Raw genomic sequence first — 16,821 nt, 5'->3', positions numbered from 1 at the left:
ATCCCTTCCATAAATGTTTTATGTAAATTGCTGCAAGCACATTGTCAGATTTGCTGCAAAGGTGGCAATTTCAAGAGTGAAGTTCATGAATGGACTTCCTGTATGTTCAAATGACCAGCAACTTGGTATTTTGTTATTTTCCGATTTTTTCATGTGACTTATGCACAACATTCACACTCAACCATGTAGACAAGAAGATTCCTTCAGAGGCTTTCTTGTATAATACATTTGTTCTGTAATCATCAGGTTTTTTTCACAACAGTCCGAGAGATGTGCGAGTACTATCCCCATTTAACAGGTAATAAACTGTCGCAAAGGAAAATGAACGACAGTTTATACTAATGCTGGTGCCTAAATTGAGACACCTAGGAGCTAAGTTACCTTTTTTCAACCACTACATGGTACGTACACTCTGTGATCAGGACCGGCTTCCACTGCAGCCAGTCGCTTTTCAGAAACATTGTACCCAAGGATCTCCAGTCAGAAGCTCTGAAACTGTGGAACAAGTTTGATTTAAAAGATTTTCCAACTATGAGAAAGTAAAGCAGAGATGGAGGTGAAATCCCATTGCATTGTGCAATGTTCAGGTGTCCGAACATGAGACTGGCTTTCCCTTCCCCCTGCAAAGTCTTACGCTGCGTGATGTGTTTAGTTCTCTTCCTTATTTATCTGCTGTTCTTCCCCATCCCAACAGTCGACTGGCAGGGATGTTTGAAGTCTGACAAAGACGTTATCAACTGAGAGCAGAGTTGCTGAGCTGGGCTTTGCCCTGGTGGGGCTGCATGGCCAGAGGATTTCTGTGGCACCGCTGTACCTTACCGAGCTGCTGCCGTGCAATACCCAGGCATGTTTTTGTGACAGACGCTTTGTTGGGCTTCATGTGTAATGATTTGTTGACTTAAAGTATAAAGCAAATAATCAGGCTGCGTACCGTCCCTAAATGGAATCAGACTAACCTTGTGTAACCTCTTAACTACTTTTTGTGATAACACCTCTTTAGTAGACAGGCTTTCTCTGTGAGATCCTGCCTTGTCCTAGTGACTGGCCCTGGAACAAGAACGTTTAACTGCTGAAACAAAGGTGCTTAGAGTGTGGAAAAGAAATTTGATATGAAATATCACTGCCAAGTCTCTGTGGTTATATGTTATTTTACATAGTCTCATACATAAAACATGCCACCACATTGATTCTGCATGTGTGTATAAAATAGACAGCTCAGTTTAAGCTTCACCTATACAAATATCCCTCTACTTTGTTCAGTGCGTAAGAATAACCAGGCATCCTATCGTTTTATTATTTAACAGCAAGTTGTCTACCCATTTGAGAGTTTAACTGTAGGTTGTGATGGTAGAAAAAAAATACAGTGTATCTGTGGCCACCGGGTAGCATTGGTGGAAGAGCTGTATTGAAGCCTTACTCAGTGACACAGAGGAGGGAATTTTTCTATACAAATGTCATGACAGATGTAACAATAGAAAATAATGATATTTTAATGGAAGTTAATATTTCAAAAGTAATTAGTATATTGCGACACTAGTGACTTTTCTGCCGTTGTCCACGGAGCATCCCAAAGGCATATTTAAGGTGCATTAAGCAACAACTATTTAGTGTTTTTTCTCAAAACTCTTATGAAAGCTAGAGCACAATAGAGGAGAACCTTGTCCGTCATCTGTCGTTTCGTTTGCAGTATATTCAACAGACAGTCTGTAGTTTGTATTTCCCTTTTCTGGAACAAATTGCCTTTACTTGTGCACTTGCAAAATGTGCAAGTACAGTTGAGCATCTGTGGTCCTTATGTTTTAATTTGTGGACATTTGTGCTTGTGTAAGCTGGGAGCTGCAAACTAAAACTTGGAGATTTATGTGCCTGGTTTTGAAGACATATCTGCAGTTTTGATGATATGAACACCTGAACCTTTTAAAGGTAACAGAGAGAAGAGGGATGATTTGAACTTGTTGAAATATGTTATTGGAAGGGTAGAAATGTCAAAGGCTGTTAATAGCTTTACTTTCCCCTATGTGAATTATGTATGTTGTAATAAAAGACCAAGTGTATGTTGGGATGAATGAGTAATTGAATGAACTGTCATATCTCTCTCCCACTCACCAGCTTGTGGAATCTGCAGTTAGGGACCGTTTGCTGGGACCTCAGCTGCAGGGCAGGAGATGTGAAGTTCACAGCTAATCTAGCACATGCACAGTTAAAAATGTTTGCTTATTGCTTCAAAGGCATCTCTGTGAACTCTCATGCTGGGATTCCAGTAGACCTCATAAAAAGTTACTGTTGGTGAATGTGCAAACACAAAAGGGAAAAGGCTCAGTAAATAAAATGGCACTTCAGTCTTGCAAGTAATTCTTGAGGTATTCAGTGCTTGGTTTATGCAGTTGATATTTTCAGGTATATTCTTCTCAAGTGTAACTTCCCTCATAGGTCATACCAAAAAACATGAAGCTCTTCAGTTCAAGAGTTAAAATAGCTTGATCCAGCAAGGAAGCAAAGTTTTGAGGTTTAGAATGACAGTCTAGATGGAGTAAGTAATTTCTTCTAAAAGTAACCTTACCCGGGTGTGATGTATTTTAAAGTGTGTTTGGTAATGAATGCTATAGCTAAATTTAGACTTGCACACTAAGCTTGTTTTATAAACTCATTCCTTTTCAGCAGGAGGTTTTTTTTCCCATCTTAGAAGATGATTTTGTATGATTTTAGATTTTGAGAAAGACTGCAAAATCTTTCTTTTCCTCTCTTCTGTCCAAGCTTCTTATATACATTCAGATTATATAATAATTTCTGAGTGTTTTTAATACTCATCAGGGTCACAAGCCATACCACATGACTGATCTCTTTGGACATTTTATTCCCCCAAACTTCATCCCCTTTCACTCTTGTGGCCTCCCTCCTTGTCCTGCTTTCATTGCTCTCTCCCCAGGGAGGCCTCTCTCTGCCTTGGATACATTTCTTCCAAACTGGGAACTGTTTTTACCCTTCTACAAAAGAAAAGCTGTAGAGAGCTTGGAAATTCCTTAGCTGTGTAAAAATGCAAGCCAGGCTCTGGAATGCCTGCAGTGATGGAACTGATGTCACTTGATTCTCTGAAGTTTCCTGACAAGGACAGGGAAATGGAACTTGATATGCCAATAATAAAATAAAATGGTTTAGGACATCTCTGCTTCCAGGTATGCTTTCCCCCCTCTCACTTCGTTTTACTTTTAGAGGCACAGAACCACAGAACAGAATCACAGAATCAAATACAATATTGTTGAGAAATATGAACAAAAAGAAACTTACTCTTTCTGTTTCAACCTGAAAAATTATTTCATATTTTAAATTCATAATCCCTGAAAGTAGAAATTGCACTCATTTAGTGTTCATGGAATCACCATTAATAAGAAGAAAAACCATAGCTTTTTATATCTCGAATGAGCACATTTTTCACATGTTCAGGGTAATGTTTTCAATATACATGTGTGCATATGTTGAAAAAAACTAAAAAATAAATATATCCATTAACATTAACAATATTTCATGAATAGAAGTTTGATTAATTCAATACTAATATTTTCTAGTTTCCTGCTCTTCTGAGAATCTTTTTTAAACAGGATATTGATTCTGTTTACAAAAAAGAGCCAGTTTATTAATGCAAAATTGGAGTTGTGCCCAGATGGAAATGTGCACTCCCTTGCAGCTTATCTGCCTTCTGTTGGAGCTAAATCCTGAGGTTCACCCACCATCCACAAACAGTATCTGACTTGACAGTAAAGGACTTTTGGGACTTCTTTTTCTTTTTAATTTTTTTCTCTGTAGATCTTGCTAGATTTCCTGTAGAGGTTACATGACTGAGATCTGCTGAGGGTCTGACCCAGAGCCATTTGTCTGAGAACCCAATGTCTGGGTTCTCAGTAGGAGCCCCAAGGCTCTAGTCCCGACCTGTGGAAATCAGTCTGTATTTTATCATTGGTCTCAGTCCATGCAGAATTATGCCCTTTCAAAGACAGATTTCTTGACAACTTTTATGCAATATGTATTATTTATTTACAAATATACTTGTTCAGTGACTAATTTCTTCGTCACTTTATTTTGCATTTACTTAACTGCGGAGCCGGGAATTTATTTCCTGCGTGCATGAATGGTTACTCTGCGTGATGTGGGTAATTTTTCAGAGGAACCTCAGTATATCAGAAAAAGACACTTAATACAAGTGTAGAGTGGTGTGCACGTATAGAACAAAAAATCTGAGCTTTTAAAAAAACTTATGTCTTTATTTTCTCTCTTTTGACTTGTTCAGTTGAGCACAGTTTTGGAGTTTAGCATGATAATTTGGATGGAAGGGGAAACTGATGGTGGAATGAGGTTCTTCATTGATACAATCTGGTGTAGGGGATTTCAGTGAAAAGTACCTGAATATCTTTGCAGATTGAGACCAAAAGCAGTACAAACACAGCACATTTTGCCGGAGCAGAGCATTGAACCTGGATTTTGTGTAGCTAAATCTTAACCTGCTGTCTTGTTTTCTTTCTATAAATTGGCTGATACATTTGAATTCATTTGAACTTCATTTGAAATACGAGCTGATTCATTTGAATGATTTCGATGTACTGATTCATTTAGAAATGCACATATGACCATGAGAAAAGTAAATAGTAGATTGCAACAAACTTATATTGCGAAGAAGGGAGAGCAAATTCGATCTGCTGTGGTGTGTTCAGCTCTATCGGCTGGAGTTTAATTTGGGGAAAAAATACATTACTCGTAAACATGATTAAACAATGCAATAGAGCATCTGATATTTTTCTGGTAAATGACTGGTCATGTACAAAAACCTCTCAGTCTTCCACCCTCACAAATCATTTAAATTCCATCATTCCTTGGGGTTTTAAAATTACTTCCAGTATTTTTAGAAGGGACTGTTGACTGGAGATGAGTAAGCAACTCTGCTCTTGAGATAAAATAGACTCTTTGGCTTGCAGTCCCTAATTCATTTGTCTTGCTATCGGTCACACTGGAATTATCTTTATATTTTTTGAATCAAATGTTGTTCATAACAATGAACTCAAAAATCAATCATGTGATGCCCACTAACTGCTCGTTTGCTTGTTAATGCCATTGTGCACTCTGAGGACACTTAAATCTCAGTATCCTTACATTTCTCTGGTTATTTTAACAATTGTTCTTTACAGACTTTGAAATATTATGTAAATTAATCAGTGCTTTACTCCTTCCCTCATGTTTAGGCTAGTTCCTACTTCCCTTCGAATCACTAAAACCTCTTTTATCTTCATCTTTTACCTTTCACCGTGCAGTCTGATAACAAATCCATAGATGCATTGACTAATTCCGAGTCTTGATTTTGAGAGAAACATTTTATTTCCCCTAAGTTGCCTTAATAAAAAAATGTACTCAGCCATCCTCTTTTCTTTTAGTAAAGGCCCATTTTCAACCTCTTTTTAGTGCTTCACCCTGTTGGTTTCCAAGTGGTGTTCATGAAGGTGTTTGACAGTTCTCTTGGAGTTGCAATGATTTGTATCAGCCGCTAACCTGCGCTTCTTCCTCCTTGTGTTTTGCCTTATTGTCTCTGTATCCCCAGCCTCAAACCCCATTTTTAAATCTCATACAAACTTATTGTGTCTCTTTCTGCTTTGTATTGATCCCGAAGGCCTCCCTCTAATGTGATGATTGTGATAAATGAGACTGTGCAAAGGCTGGGTAGAGTCTGATGAACAAAGCTGGTGTATTTCCCATCTCTGAGCTTGATCCTATTTCCATTCAACTTGGTGAAAAATCTCTCATTGATTTTAGTACAGCAAGGTCAATATTAAATTTCCATGTATCTGTATTTATAACTCTGCATTTCTGATGGTGAATTTTCCTCCTTCTGGGACAGGAGCTATGTCTTTGTATAACCACAGTATCTTGGCAACTGAGCCAAGTCTGGGTTTGGGATCTCATCTCTGTTGTAAGAGAATCATAGAATCGTTTAGGTTGGAAGAGACCTTTGAGATCATCAAGTCCAACCGTTAACCCAACACTGCCATGTCCACCTCTAAAACATGTCCCTAAGGGCCATGTCCACCAACATCAAAGACTAGGAAAGAAAAAGAGGGGGAAAAGATTTGGGTGTTACTGACCCCCTTGCTGCCACAGTGGAAACACAGACTTTGCCCACTCTGCATTCAGTTTTATGAATTCTTAGGTGAGAGAAGTTTTCCTTTTTGCTTGGCTATATTATTAACATGTGAGCACTGTGTGTGATCTCTGTGTCTACACATATTGTCACAATCCTTTCGTCAGTTTGTAGTGACAATGCAGTGTCATAACGCTCCTACTGTTTTGGTTTTGTTTTAATTACATGACTTAGTGTTATTTACTAATCAGTCTGGGAAGGTTCCTTGAATTTAACTTACATTGCTTTAAGTTAACAGGACGTAACAACCTGCTAAGCAGTGGATATATACCGTTTCCCCGAAAACAGGACAGGGTCTTATATTAATTTTTGCTCCGAAAGGTGCTTACTTTTTTACATTTATAGCTGCCTGGACACTATTCAAATTGACTTTTAAAATGAACTGTAACTAGGGCTTATTTTTGGAGTAGGGTTTATATATCCTCAAAAATCTGGAAAAATCCTGCTAGGGCTTATTTTCGGGGTAGGTCTTATTTTCAGGGAAACAGGCTAATACCACAAGAAATAAAGGAAGACATAATTCTCATAAAAATATAACAAAATTCTGCAGAAAATGAACTTCTGGATTCAAGAGGCCTGTCTTGCAGCAATCTCTGAAATGATGCTTTCGTCTGTAAAACTTGAAGAACTGAGTATAGGGACTGAATCTACACGTAGTTAATTTAGATCTTGTATTGGCCAGCATTGCAATGCCTGAATCCTAAGGCTGACGAGATCCATGGCAAGTTAGATGCCAAGGTTACTAAATGGGTTAGAGCAGAGGATCCAAAACCACGCAGGAAAACTCAAGAAAAATACAAGACCCGTGAAGAGATACTATCTGTTCTATCCAGTATCATAGCGTTCTTTCCAGAATATGGAACGTGGGAGGTGTAGCTGTAATTCCCTCATCTACTTCATGGATTCGAGTCTACCTCCTGCAACATCCAAAAGTATCTCCCAGATCATGCTTCAAAGTGAGGAGGACTTCTCAGTGCCCCCCATTGAAACCATCTGCTTTGCAAAGAGCAGGTAAATGTTCTGTAGGGCAGTCAGAGAGAACAAGCACATTGCTGGGACTTACTGGTCAGGGCACTGGTTTGGGTGGGTGGGAATGAGGTTCCCATTCTGCTTTAGCAGTGTCGCTTTGTGGATCAGCACATCTGGAGAACAAACTGCTGTGCATTTTGTACAAGGGGAATCCTGAATAGAGTGTGATGACTCAGTACAAATGGGTTTGAGCAAAAACAAGGTGCAGAATTGAGCAGAGCAGATGCAATCTAATCTTTGTTTCTTGGCCGCTGCTGCTGCTCAGCGATCTCCTTGATGATTCAGTTACATGGTGAAATCAGTTTTCTGAACCCAAAGTAAAAAAGTGGCTTTTATGACAAGGGACAATTCTTTCTTGGTAATCTGTTCACAAAGTAGAACATGAACTCACTGCAAATCATACTCCCATAATGTCATCTTCCTTAATGTTCAAAGCGCAGGTTTTACACAGTGAAAATTGAGAGGTCTTGTAGAATAGAACTGAGAACATTTTAGAGCATTAATTGACTTACGGGGTGAGAACCTCACCCCAAGCATGTGGCTTTGGCTTTTTGTTCTTGGTTGGTTGTAATTCTTTCTCTATCAGTTGAAGATGACCTATTTTTCTAGTGGCAAGATTTGAATCTCTAAAAAATGTACCATTCCTGTCAAATGAACAAGACCTTCCTCCTATTTTAAAATTATAGTTATTTTTGTGCATATAACCTGTGGTCAACTGCTTTAATTAAAAAACCAAAAGTGTGATTTAGTGGTTTTGTAGATCATATGCAAGTAATAGACTGGCAAAAATAATACAAACCTCTGCAAATGCAGAATCTTTGCCAACCTGTGTTTTGTAAGGTGATATGAAGGCTTACTTTAAAGAAACAATGTTTTTGAACATAGGGCGGTTACATATGTTAAGACTATGACTCTGAAAGCTACATTAGTGAGCACATGCTCAAAACGCTGCCTCAGTGGACATACTGGAGTCAGGCAGCACTCACAAAGGGGACACTTCTAGATTTTAGAAGGGATTATTGTCACAGTTCTAAGTGAACAAAGGCTTCGCCTAAACACCGAGAGAAGACTTTCCAGTGGAAACACAAAAGACAGGTTCTCAAAAGCAGTTATGTAAATCTGGTACCTAATTTCCATGGATGCAAATTTTGAAAAAATTGCATGAGGAGGTGCCCTGTTTTCTTTGTCTGGGAAGGAGCCCCGTTGCTGCCGTGACCTGTAGTACAGTCATTCCACAGGTTGTCTTAAAAACAAGTGGAACTGTGGCTTCAGGAAATCTGAGGGTTTTAATGGTGCAGAGACGTACCATGTTAGTTTGCAAATCATAAAATAATCTATGTTGGAAGGGCCTGCCAAGCTTTAGTTTAACACAGAGTAAAAATAAAAATAAGTTATTATGTGTATTTATAAACTATTTGTCATTGTAGTAATTGTATGAATGAATAGATTTTATTTGAGAACATCAGTACCTTTTCTGGAACTGGGCCCCATGTTCGCAGCAGCCTGTCATTAATTTGTCTAAAAGACACGAATTGCTATTACCGAGGAATATAAAGATTCTGTGAGCAACTTTGGGACATGTTAGACTGTCAGCTACACAGTGCATTTTTACCACAAGTAGAGAACTAGTGTCATCAGTAAGAGCTGCTAGAAAATAAAAGTTTATCTGTACTTGATGTTATTAGTTGTTATCTTCTAAAGATAATAATAATATAAATTTTGTCTAAGTTATAAACATTTTTATCTTCAGCGCATTTTATTTAATTTCTGCTATGAAGGCAGTTTTGTGGGACTGCATTTCAACTTCATCCTTGTAATTTTATGTCCTTAGCCTTTGTCTTAATTGACTTATTTTTCATTTCTAAATATTTGCATTTTCTTTTGGTTGAAATTCATCCTGGTTGTGCTGAGTTTCTTTTGCCTGCTGCACATTTTGCTAACACACACGGAATGATACCGATCCATCCGTACCGAGCCACAGCAAGACATTCTGGTGCCTCTTCCACCAAGGTCACTTGTGAATGGAAACCCTCAGCCCTTTGCCATATGCTGCTGGGGACAGGTTCATGCAGTGTCTCCCCATGTGTTCAGCGGGTATCGTGTTCTTCTCAAGAGGCTCTTTCTTATTTTTCGAGTGGTTTTTCATTCTGACTGCGCAGAAGAGCTGCTGGCCTCACTGCTACTGTGGCTTTATTTGTTCCTGTGTGTTAAGAATGTAATTTTTTTTTTTTCATTTACAATATAATTTCAGCTCATTTATGGTGGCATGTCTATGTGCTTCTGGTGGTCTTCTTCAGTGCTTTGGGTTTTTTTTTTTTCTTCTGCAGCTCCCGATAGAGAAGCTTCAAATGTGCTTTTAAATAAAAGCCCCTCCTCTGTGACTTAGAGTAGAAGTTCCCAGCTTGCCTGTCCGCTGGCCACTGTGCAGTGGACATTGGGATCCTTTCTGGTTTTAAATGGATTTGCACAGCACATGAAAACTGAATGCAGTCTATTGCAGAATGGTTTTTGCACTCTTTTTAGTAATGACATATCATTATAGTGCTATTTAAATGCAACCTGATTAAACATTTTATTAGCAGTTTACTACTTAATTAATAACTATTGCTGAAAACAGTCCCCATACTGACACTTATTTCCAGTTAAGCATCCATCCTGATGAAACATAACTCCCCATTTGAAGGAATATATGGCATTCTGTGGCATGTTTTTTCTTGGTCGTTCCTTGAAAGTGAGCCACTTATTTAGTGCTGAGTATCTGAAATGATTTAAAACAGTCTCTGCTTATGTTTTCTGCATGAAAATTGCAGAGACTATATAAACAAAATTCACAACAATAATTCACATTCTTATCTGGCTGAAGAGCCTTCATCCAACAAGCCACTGAGTTGTAAACCATTCCGATTTTTCTGCCTCTAAATCAACAATTGTGTTAGTCTTGTGGTGCCACTGCACGAGTCACTTCATTTGGCCTCTTACTCTCCTGGTGTGTTCAACACGTTCCAAGCAGTGTGAACTGGTATAACCTGCACGTGTTCGCGTTTCCCAGCTATGTGCACACAGAGTCCAAAAAGGTGTTTGGGTATGGGAGTGCCAGAATGGGCAAATAATCTTCTGTTGTTGTTTTGATTTTGTTTTGTTTTTCTTTAAAGACAGTTTTTGATGGAAGAATGCTGGGTGTATGAAATAGTGCTCTGGGGAGTTCTGGAGCTCTGCAAGATTTCTGGGAATTAGTGCTGGGATGATGATGGAAGATTACTTAGAGCTTTCTGCATACAGGAAAGATGTGTCATGATTTCCTTCCATAAACTGCAAGCTTAATACTGCAAGCTGACAATCTTTTACATTCCTCTTTCTTTATGAATTTCAGATGGAGGAATTTAACAGCATACACGGGGAATTTACTTTCAAAACTGAAGTTCTGCAAGACTCAGTTCTCTTCTCACACTTGTGCAAGCCAAGTGCAAATCATGACAGAATAATTCACAGTGAGTGACACTGATTTCTCATCAAAGTTATCCTCTGGTCATATTTCTGTATTTCCAGTCCATAAGATCATGGTGGAGAGGAATTTGATGTTTGAAGAGACAGCCTCCTTCTTGCTGCTGTGTTCCTCTGTGGGAGGTTGCCATCTTTCGAGTCTCCTAGATTTTTGTCAACCATTTAGGGGCCTGGAGCATCTTTCTTATGAGGAGAGACTGAGAGAGCTGGGGCTGTTCAGCCTGGAGAGGTGAAGGCTGAGAGTGGTCTCATCAATGTTTATCAATAACTCAAGGGTGGGTGTCAAGAAGATGGACCAGACTCCTTTCAGTGGTGCCCAGTGACAGGATGAGGGGCAACAGGCACAGACTGAAACACAGGAGGTTCCATCTGAATATGAGGAAAAACTTCTTTATTTGAGGGTTCCAGAGCCCTGGAACAGACTGCCCAGAGAGGCTGTGGAGTCTCCTCTGGAGACATTCAAACCCGCCTGGACGTGACCCTGTGTGATCTGCTCTGGTGACCCTGCTTTAGCAGGTGGGTTGGACTGGGTGATTTCCAGAGGTCCCTTCCAACCCCAGCCACTCTGTGATTCTGTGATTTGAGCTCACAGGCAGCCGAAATTTATCTTCTTTTTGAAGAGATGGCCGTCTGATCTGCAGCCCGTGCTACAGTTGCTAACATGTGGCACACGGACATAGCTGAAGGTTGGGGTCAAAGTCTTTTCAACCACCCCGGCAGGGTTTGGCAGGGCTTGTCTCTTAATGCTGTAGGTGTGATGGTTTTGTCTAAACTTTGGGCTTAGGCTGTTAGACAGAAGAAAAATTATTTCATAGATCTGTGCAGGGAAACTAACTATGAGTAATTCTATCCTGGGCATACATTAGATATTTATACAAACTGATTCTTATTTTATCTCCGTAGTTTCACAGCCCAGGCTTAATCCAGGGCAGGACAAAAAATAACATTAAATGGATGCTACAAGCTGGGAGTTAAGTTCCTGCAGAGACAGCTCAGGCCATGGAGTTTTGTGGGGCAAGGTGTTGGTAGGATTGAACAGCTTGAGGTGCAGCAGAGCTACCTGTTCTCAGCCTGTAACTGGGAGCTGTATCTGTTTGTTAATGGGGGAAAGCTGTGAGTTCACAGCTGGTCTATAATTACCCTTGACTAACACTGGGAAGGTAATAACTAGAGGTTTTGGGTTTTCGCCCCCTCCCCCCACGTTTCCCCTCCTCCACAGGTGTCCAATGTGGTTATTTACACCTGTGAAGAGTGAGAAAGAAAGTAGGTATAAAATGCTGCCATTCTGGTTTGGCGGTGTTTAACAACCTTGTAAATGAGTGTACAAATTTTTAGGTGGAAGATTGGGTCGTCGTTCAAATATTTTTAAAATTTTTTTAACCCTCAGTCTTTTTATCTTTTTTTGCTATCCTGAATAGAATATCTGGTGGGATCATGCAAAGTGATGCTTCAGTGGGGAATTTCTTAAGAGGGATTAATTTAAAAATGATTTAGGAAATCTCATGATTTCATCAAACACTCCACAAGAACACTGTGAAGCAAAGTAGTATGCACAGATACTCCTTTGGGAATATGACAGATCCTTTGAACTGTATTTTCATTAGGAAAATATACTCCTTTTTGTATCTGCGCAAGTATTTAGTATTATCAATTCTAATGCTCTCATGCAACCCTTCTGCACTCAGCCTTGCCAGATTTCTTAGTGGGGTTTTTGTCAGAGTAAGGATCGTAGGACTAGACTGACACGTGTTCATGAGCCTCTTTCTCAACAGTTCGCAACTGCTATTTTCTTAAGCATTTGTCCTAATTTACAATGTGAGAGCTTCTGTAAATTGGAAGAAAATTGAGATAGTTGCCTGTACTAATGGAGAAAAAAAAATCAGTAATTTTTTTCTTTTTATGGAGCATTTTCATTCTGTTCGTAAGAAAAGTGTTCTCTGGCGTGAGGGTTAAATGCATTCTTGACACTCGACTCCCTCCCCTGGCTGCTGACTCACCGTTGGGTTGGCACCCGGCCACGCTACACTTGTGAGTGTGTTTACCCAGCGCTTGAATCGCAAATGGAGCACTCTTGGGTCTTCTCAGACTTGAAACGGTTGGGAGAAGTTTTATCCTTCCAAATCAGCTGTCTCACAGCCTACTTCTTTAAAACTCAGTTTAAGCTTTCAATAGACTTTTAGAGAAAGTGGATTTATTTAAGAAACATCGTTTAGAGAGTGACAGTGTCTTTGTCTTCCAACTAGTTCCAGCCACGTATGGAAAATTGATCCTACCAGGTTTAATGTGTTTTGGGATCTTTCTTTTCAACTGGCATCACATTGGCATCCTGGAAAATACATCTATCTGTTTTATCCTATTCCATGTGAATCCATATCCTGTTTTTCTGGTCTGATTAAGCTAGGCACAGCGTGATGCTGGGACACTATGGATGTTATGATCACCTTGTCCTTGGTCTTTTTTGGGTGAGCCTGGTCACTGGTGTAAGAAACTTGCAGGTTGCTTTATAGTTAATAACTCACATTGCTTCAGATGTCATTCCAGGGAACAGCCCCGTGCAAAGGAGTGATGAAAGGTCATTATGGCAGGAAAACCCACAGAGGGCTGGACCACTGATATCATTAGGACTCGCTTTCAGAAATAAAAGCAGAATGAGGGCTGAGCAATTGTTGACTCCAAACCCCACGCTCCGAGCAGTGGGCATGCTGCTCAAGATCAGCAAAGCCGCGCTCAGCTGACCTTCACCCTTGGAACAGCGGGGAATCCCTTGGCAGCTCAGCTGGCAGGAGCTTTGAGCTCTTGCTCATTATGAGCCTAATGGGGAAAAAGTGGACTTGGAGGGGATTGTTTGCTGGAGTCAGAGTCCCTGACAAAAAACTTGCTGCAGCTGCATACAAAATAAACAAGCGAGAGGCTAAGATAATGCAGATCTTGAACAATTAGGCATGGGAAGAGTTTTATGTGAATGCCTTTGTCCATTTAATGAACCTCTTGTAGAAAGTGAATACCCTAGAGCCTGGTAAGCGGTACGTGTAATTGCCAAGCAGAGGGCTGGAAGGACAGCGGTGTGGAATCGCTGATCTTTTTGGAATAACAGAAATTGTAGCGCTTATTTACAGACGCATCAAAACCACATTTCTGAATGACTGTGAATAACTTATTTCTAGATTACAGTAATTAACTTAATCCTAACAAGTCAAGATTGCAGCTTAGTGTTTAAATCATTTTTCGTTAGTGAAACTCTAATGTTAGATGCAGCTTTTTATCAAAGATCTTAGGAGGCAGTGGCAGTTCAATAGCCCCTGTTCAAACATGACTCTCAGTTGCAAAGAGCATTTTCACTTTTCTCTTTATAGTTGTTCACCGACATATTTCTGTCTGTGACCAATGTATAAAATAAGTTTCACAGATATTACAGAGTCGTTCAGAATCCAAGCTGATATTAATAAATGTGACCGAAGAGTCGAGGAAGGTTAAAACCCAACAGAGCATGTCTTTCTAACAAGTCAGTGATAAAATGGAAAATGTTGAATTTTATTCAACATTCCTTAGACAGTGCTGTTAAATTTTGAACTACAGATATGGAACCCTGCCTCTTGTGCTAATTATGTCTTTCTTATCAGTGCTACATGATTTTTTGAAGATGCCTACAAGATATTCCCTGGTGAAGGAGGTTGCTGGGATATCTGTCAGCCATTGGGGTTGATCTAGAAGTAACTGAAGTCAGTGGGAGGATCTCCATTGATGTTGGTGAGTTTTGACTTAGATCTGCTGAATTTGTTACCGTGACATCAGTGCCAGGAAGCGGCAAAGGAAAGGTGATATGGTTTAGTTAGGATTTTTAAAGTTACCTTCTGCATTACTGACTTCAGCTCAATGTGGTTCATATATTGTGGGAAAAGTGTTGTGGAGGCTTAAGTTACAGGTTTCCTTTGGCATCATGGCACTCCATTTTTGCTGGGAATGGGACATCAAATCACACTGACAGCACTTTATCTGTCATGTACAGACCTCAAGTGTTAATGACCTGGATGGGTTATTAAATTTTCAATAATTTTCACTTTCCTTTAAAAATGAGTAATTTAAAATAAAATTCAAATGTTGCAAATGTATGTTAAGACCAAAATTTGTCAGTAAAACTTTAGACAAGAAAGGTGACATACTCTGTTCATCATGTGCACATTGCTTACAGCCCAGTGCAAGCTACAGTAAGTTAATTCCCGACAAGAGTCACCCTAAGAAATAATTGGATTTGATGGTGAAGCAAGACTAAATTGCTCAATCCTCTGCTCTAAATAGCTGCCCACAGTTTTTACTAACAGTGTCTGTCAGTTTAAAGCTAACTGATATAATTGCTAGAGCATAATTGTTGTCCTTTGAATCAAGGGTAGGTCATTTTATTCAGACCTTGTTTTATAGGTGGTTTGGGTACCACTGGCTCCCTGTAAAAATACCCTTCCTTTTCTGCCCCAGGCAGAAGTAATTGAGAGTTACTCTTTTAATCATGGGAGATACATGGTTGGAAACAGCATCCATGGGTGCTGCAGCCAAGTGATCACCTTGTACCCCAGAGACCCTGCGGAAGGATTGTCATCTACAGCCACGCGGGAGCATCACAGGGTGATCCAGCTTCACAGCGCACCAGGGCAGGCCTGGGCTGCATCTTGACCTCCCTGGCAAATACCACTTCAAAATCAAATTCCCTTGTGTGGAACTGAAATACTGTATGCAGGAGTTGGTTCTGGGCAGATATGCTGTAGGTGACATGCACACATCAAATAGTGGAAGTGGATTTATAGACAGTTCTCGGTGGTTTTCTTAGATTTGATCATGAGATGATAAATGAGATGGATCATGATGAATTATTTCAGAGAGATAGTTTTGCAGTGTCTTTTAGTGCCCTGGTTTTTGCCCTTTGAAAATCAAGTTTTACGTTTCTCTTTTAAAAAGCCTGCTTGCTTTCAAAAGGCAGGAGTCCATCAGTAGCTTTATCATATATAAAACAATATCATCTATTACAAGGGTCTGCAGCTACTACTGATCGCATTCATTCTGATTATGTAAAACTGAAAATCACTGCATCTAAATGAAGTTTCAATGTTTTTATTCAAAGCAGCTTCTCACAATGTATAAATACTGCATATTAACACACATGAAAAATACAACTTCTAAGGCACCCAGAAATGTGTCCATACACTAGTTACAGGACCATCAACAAGTAAATTGTGTACAATTGGATCTAGACAGTCAATATTTGATATATCAGAAGATACAAGTCCCTCCGTACTGTACCAGTTTCAGAAAATATTTACAACACTGTGATATAGGGGTGCCTGTACCCTTATAATATTATAGTATGTACTCATCATTACAAATATTAGAAACTGTTTTAGTCTGTTCCATGGTGTTCTGACAAAATAACTTAAGGGCCTAATTTGCAAAGTTCTACAATTAATTATTTGTGCAAGTTCTGAAAATAAATTTACATTGACATAATTTGTGAATTTTTGGTTCTTTGCTTCATCTCCGAGGTTTGGTAATAAGCCTTACCAATAGACATGCCATCCTAGCTGAGCGACACTCTGTTCCCAATAGGTCTGTGGATACATCTTTTCCCCTTACCCTTGACATGGATGAGAATGCAGCGTTTATAGCAGAAAGAGACTATTTGATCTGCAGTAAAATGTCAAACTAGTTCACTGGCGAAGGAACTCATGCTTTGTTAGAATAATGTGATTCTTTGGTCCTTTGTTTTTATGGAAGGCATAATATTTTTATTCACTAAAAATTGAAATCCCGTCTGTGAGTAAGCAAGCTAGTGAATGACTTTCAGTGTAGTATTTAAAGTAGCAGTAAAGAGATTTAATATGGCTTAAAACATATGGTTAATTGGGCAGACACAGATAACACATCTAGGATACCAAGTACCCAAATGTACTATGATTAAGATTGTCTATAAGTCTCTTATGTAAACTTCTTTAGTGTCTCCTAAAGAGCGCTGGCTTTAGCCAGATTTGACTTTTATAGACCCAGCCACACAAAGCCTGAGATTAAACTACTGTGGTTGGGAGCACAAATGCACAGTTTATATATAACAAAGCCCATGCTGACACATC

At 39.4% G+C, this 16,821-nt stretch overlaps 1 long non-coding RNA gene across 2 annotated transcripts in view; it reads left to right on the top strand.

Annotated features, from left to right (window-relative positions):
• LOC135991916 (uncharacterized) overlaps nucleotides 1–16,821 on the top strand; it is a 93,389-nt gene that overhangs the window by 23,829 nt on the left and 52,739 nt on the right. For both annotated transcript variants that reach the window (XR_010606668.1, XR_010606669.1), the window contains exon 2: nucleotides 14,329–14,455. This is a non-coding gene — a long non-coding RNA (uncharacterized LOC135991916). The remainder of the gene's footprint in view (nucleotides 1–14,328; nucleotides 14,456–16,821) is intronic.

Source organism: Caloenas nicobarica, chromosome 9 (assembly GCF_036013445.1).
Source record: "Caloenas nicobarica isolate bCalNic1 chromosome 9, bCalNic1.hap1, whole genome shotgun sequence".
Classification (NCBI taxonomy): domain Eukaryota; kingdom Metazoa; phylum Chordata; class Aves; order Columbiformes; family Columbidae; genus Caloenas; species Caloenas nicobarica.
This window is presented reverse-complemented; position numbering and strand designations above follow the sequence as displayed.